The sequence below is a fragment of the Procambarus clarkii genome, chromosome 67, assembly GCF_040958095.1.
Source record: "Procambarus clarkii isolate CNS0578487 chromosome 67, FALCON_Pclarkii_2.0, whole genome shotgun sequence".
Lineage (NCBI taxonomy): Eukaryota > Metazoa > Arthropoda > Malacostraca > Decapoda > Cambaridae > Procambarus > Procambarus clarkii.
Window position 1 is genome coordinate 27915388 of NC_091216.1, and position 6177 is coordinate 27921564.

Below are 6177 nucleotides of genomic sequence, written 5' to 3' on the forward strand. Positions count from 1 at the left end.
CAACTTCTTCAAGTCCTCTTGGAGAATCCTACACTCCTAATCAGTCACATCTCTTCTCATTTATTTTGCATTTGCAAACATCAACATATAAGACTCAATTCCTAAAATTTATATAAAAAACATAATTGGTCCCAACACCGATCCTTGAGGATCGGTGTTGGGACCACTTGTCACTGTTCACCAGTCCACTTGTCACTGTTCACCAGTCCACTTGTCACTGTTCACCAGTCCACTTGTCACTGTTCACCAGTCCACTTGTCACTGTTCACCAGTCCACTTGTCACTTCACCAGTCCAACTTCTCCCCCCTTATTGTTACTCTCTGGCTCATGCCTGTTAGATAATTCCTTACATGGGACTAAGGGCTTTTCCGTTTATTCCCGCCTGCCTCTCAAGTTTGTATAGTAATCTTTTGTAAGGTACTGTGCCAAGGGCTTTGTCGCAGTCCATAAATATGCAATGTCTCCATCCTTCTGTGTCCTGCCTTATTCTTGTTACTTTATCACAGAACTCCAGTAGGTTCGTTAGGCATGATTTTCCTTCCCTAGAGACATTTTGGTCTTTGTTTACATACTTAAATTCTAAGTGTGTAACTAGTCTTTACCTGATTAATCTTTAAGGTACTTTGTAGGCGATACTTGTTAGTAATTGTGGCCTGTAGTTAAGAAAGGAGATAGAGAAGAGGCGCTTACGTGTAAGTCTCAGTGTACTCACCTAGTTGTGCTTGCGGGGGTTGAGCTCTGGCTCTTTAAGCATGTCTCTCAACTGTCAATCAATCAACTACATGTGCGTATGTGTGCGAATGTATGCGTAGGTGTGTTTGCGTCTATCAACATACAGAAGTCCCGCCGATTTCTAGAACTGGACAAACTATAAATGCAGTCATGATCATATCTGTACCAACGTGTATTATTACATTCATATTATTCGTTAATTCGCGATATATAAACATATTCAACAAATCCTCAAGAGGACCAAAACACACACACACTGCTTGAGGCTTCGAGAAGATCTGAACACAAGGAATGGTCGATCAAATGGGTCGATCACACGCACAAGAGGATACAGGTGGAAATTGAGGGACCAGATGAGCCATTGAAATATTAGAAAGAATTTTTTTTAGTGTCAGAGTAGCTGACAAATGGAATGCATTAGGAAGTGATGTGGTGGAGGCTGACTCCATACACAGTTTCAAGTGTAGATATGATAGAGCCCAACAGGCTCAGGAACCTGAACATCAGTTGATTGACAATTGAGAGGCGGGATCAAAGAGCCAGAGCTCAACCCCCGCAAGCACAACTAGGTAAGTACACACACACACACACATACACTCACACACACAACTGCATACAGAAACTTGTGCAAAGAATCATTCAGAACTTTGTATACCACATATGTCAGGCCAATCCTGGAGTATGCAGCCCCAGCATGGAGTCCATATCTAGTCAAGGATAAGACCAAACTGGAAAAGGTTCAAAGGTTTGCCACCAGACTAGTACCCGAACTGAGAGGTATGAGCTACGAGGAGAGACTACGGGAATTAAACCTCACTTCGCTGGAAGACAGAAGAGTTAGGGGGGACATGATCACCACATTCAAGATTCTCAAGGGAATTGATAGGGTAGATAAAGACAGTCTATTTAACACATGGGGCACACGCACTAGGGGACACAGGTGGAAACTGAGTGCCCAAATGAGCCACAGAGATATTAGAAAGAACTTTTTTAGTGTCAGAGTGGTTGACAAATGGAATGCATTAGGAAGTGATGTGGTGGAGGCGGACTCCCTACACAGTTTCAAGTTTAGATATCATAGAGCCCAATAGTCTCAGGAACCTGTACACCTGTTGATTGACGGTTGAGAGGCGGGACCAAAGATCCAGAGCTCAACCCCCGCAAACACAACTAGGTGAGTACAACTAGGTGAGTACACACACACACACACACACACACACACACACACATAAACACACACAAACACACACACACACACACACACACACACACACACACACACACACACACACACACACACACACACACACACACACACACACACATTCATTCCCCCACTTTCTGGTTTGTTATTGTCGAGGTGCCTGATGTGCGAGAATCCGCAACGATTCCCTTTCTCGTTCACTTTACAACTTAAATTTCTTATTTACTGTATATTGAAGAATCAATAAAATGCACATATTACATAGTACACATAACTGATATCTATGTCATAAATGGAATTCTGGTGGATGTGAAAGGTTTCTTTACGAAACAAATTGTGAACTTTTTCCATTTTCTCGTTTAAAGGGGAAACTATCAGAAGCCTAAAGGTCACTCAACTTTATCGCAGTTCCGCACGTGGTTGGCCTTGATGTCGCCTGAGGCACATCACCACGTGGTTGGACTTGATGTCGCCTGAGGTACATCACCACGTGGTTGGACTTGATGTCGCCTGAGGTACATCACCACGTGGTTGGACTTGATGTCGCCTGAGGTACATCACCACGTGGTTGGACTTGATGTCGCCTGAGGCACATCACCACGTGGTTGGACTTTATGTCGCCTGAGGTACATCACCACTAACAAGTAACTGTGTGTGTGTGTAACACAGTTACACACACACACACACACAAGTGGCCTCACTTTATAGCACATCAACCCCTGACGTTACTCGCACAGCTGACCTGACTTCGAAGTACATCAACCCGTGCATACGTTTAGATATTCATACATAAATTCATCGCCCAGCTTTTATATATCTTTGTCCTTCTGTGGGAGGACCGCCCATTGGCATTCATATATAGATGGGACGGAAATACGGAAACCAATTTATGGATATGTTGGTACACAAACACCACGCCAATATTAAATGTTCAATTGTGTGTGTGTGTGTGTGTGTGTGTGTGTGTGTGTGTGTGTGTGTGTGTGTGTGTGAGTGTGTGAGTGTGTGAGTGTGTGAGTGTGAGTGTGTGAGTGTGAGTGTGTGCGTGCGTGCGTGCGTGCGTGCGCGTTAGAAATGTGTTGTAGATATAAAATAGGGATAGAGGAAAATAGGGCAGGAGTCAGTGCATCAGACAACCTACAGTTAGAAAGGCGGGGTCCACGAGCTAACAGCTAGGTCCTGCAGGCATTCGCAGTAATTACAAATAGTAAACACACACACTGAAACAGAGAGAGAGAGAGAGAGAGAGAGAGAGAGAGAGAGAGAGAGAGAGAGAGAGAGAGAGAGAGAGAGAGAGAGAGAGAGAGAGAGAGAGAGAGAGAGAGATATGAGAGAGAGTAGAGGCCTGCTCCTAGAGACTCACTAACTGTAATGCCAAGTAACTGTCACATAAGGAACAGGATGAGATGGACTCCAACTGTGTACCAGAGCCCTCCATATGGGAGAGAGAGCAAGCTCCACAACGTCCCCCCCCCCACACAAAAAAGCAAGTGAGCGCCACAACACTGCTCTCTCTCTCTCTCTCTCTCTCTCTCTCTCTCTCTCTCTCTCTCTCTCTCTCTCTCTCTCTCTCTCTCTCTCTCTCTTACTCTCACTCACTCTCTCTAACTGAACAAATTCACCATCGTATTATTTCCGCACCCGACGACACCTCAGGTGTCGAAGTCACATTTCCCCGCTGTCCAAAATAGTGAGAAATGACCAATTACAGCAGCTGAACCACGGGATAATATTCCTGTTTTTTTTATCGTATAAATATATATCAAAACCGCTCCGGCATCAATACTACCTAACCTACGTCGAAACTGTCACTATTTAGAGCCACGTAGTAAAGAGTTTTCCTTCTGAAGGCTGCCCCTCTCTCTCTCTCTCTCTCTCTCTCTCTCTCTCGCTCTCTCTCTCTCTCTCTCTCTCTCTCTCTCTCTCTCTCACTTGCTAATGAGCAATGTAGTCTCTCTCAGCCTCTAATTTTACTCACTGGCTGGATTCGGGTTTAGCTTTAAGTGAGACGGGAGGAATGGAGAGAAGTGCGAGGGGGAAAAAGGGAGGAGGTGGTAAAGGAAGAAAGGGGAACGGGAAAAAGACAGCAGGAGGGTGAGGGGTAGTGGACGGAGGAGAGGAGAGGAGAGAGGTCGAGAGGGCGGGGAGTAAAGAAAGAGGAGAGACTGAGTATAGGAGGAGGAAGAGGAGGGAGAAGAGGGTTGAGCAGAATAGGAAGAGGAGTGGTATTAGTACGAGTAGAATAGGCAATGAGGAAGGGCAGGGGGAAGAGGGAGGAGAAGGCGGACAATACAAGAGGCTTACGAAGTGACGGGAGTGGAAGGAGAGAATATAACAATAGAAATAGTAACGAAGGAAGATACGGCAGAACACACACACACACACACACACACACACACACACACACACACACACACACACACACACACACACACACACACACACACACACACACACACACACACACACACACACACACACACACACACACACACACACACACACACACACACACACACACACACACACACACACACACACACACTCACACACACACACACACACACACACACACACACACACACACACACACACACACACACACAGAACGGCAGCATTCTAACGGCATTCAGAAACTTGTGTAAAGAATCATTCAGAACTTTGTATACCACATATGTCAGGCCAATCCTGGAGTATGCAGCCCCAGCATGGAGTCCATATCTAGTCAAGGATAAGACTAAACTGGAAAAGGTTCAAAGGTTTGCCACCAGACTAGTACCCGAGCTGAGAGGTATGAGCTACGAGGAGAGACTACGGGAATTAAACCTCACTTCGCTGGAAGACAGAAGAGTTAGGGGGGACATGATCACCACATTCAAGATTCTGAAGGGGATTGATAGGGTAGATAAAGACAGTCTATTTAACACAAGGGGAACACGCACAAGGGGACACAGGTGGAAACTGAGTGCCCAAATGAGCCACAGAGATATTAGAAAGAACTTTTTTAGTGTCAGAGTGGTTGACAAATGGAATGCATTAGGGGGTGATGTGGTGGAGGCTCACTCCATACACAGTTTCAAGTGTAAATATGACAGAGCCCGATAGGCTCAGGAATCTGTACACCTGTTGATTGACGGTTGAGAGGCGGGACCAAAGAGCCAGAGCTCAACCCCCGCAAACACAACTAGGTGAGTACACACACACACACACACAAGGGGACACAAGTGGAAACTGAGCACCCAAATGAGCCACAGAGACATTAGAAAGAACTTTTTTAGTGTCAGAGTGGTTGACAAATGGAATGCATTAGGAAGTGATGCGGTGGAGGCTGACTCCATACACAGTTTCAAGTGTAGATATGATAGAGCCCAATAGGCTCAGGAATCTGTACACCAGTTGATTGACGGTTGAGAGGCGGGACCAAAGAGCCAGAGCTCAACCCCCGCAAGCACAACTAGGTGAGTACTAGGTGAGTACACACACACACACGCACGTACGCACGCACACACACACACACACACACACCCTATCTCTGTCTTGAGCAGCCCACATGCCAGTATACAAGGTCTGAACCTGTGCAAGTCTCGACAGCCGATACACTTCAGAAAAACAGATGCTTTAGATGACTAAGAGTTTCTAGTTTAAGGACACTAAGCACAGATTTCCCGCTTAAGCTGAAAAGCTTGGCGTCGTATCCACGCGTCATCACAAGAATGGCGCTAATTACAATCATTAATACGGCTCTGCTGTTAAAGATATCCAAGCGTCTGTTCTTGAAGCCTAGTTAAAAATCTGCGTGTTAATTCTATGAGCCGCCTTTTGAGTTTCCTTTGGATATGATTATTTAGGAAATCAGAGGAAGCTTTCTAGGAAGCCTGAGTATTAAAGGATACTTGCAGGTTGGTCAGCTTTAATAACCCTCAAGAGGTTGATAGGCTTCAACAACATTCCAGAGGTTGATAGGCTTCAATAACCCTCCAGAGGTTGATAGGCTACAACAACCTTCCAGAGGTTGATAGGCTTCAACAACCCTCCAGAGGTTGATAGGCTTCAACAACCCTCCAGAGGTTGATAGGCTTCAACAACCCTCCAGAGGTTGATAGGCTTCAATAACCCTCCAGAGGTTGATAAGGCCTTAATAACCCTCCAGAGGTTGACAAGCCTTGAACACATCAAACCAGGATGTATTAATACATTCTCGTATAGTACCGAGATTATAAAACTAATACTCTTTTACACA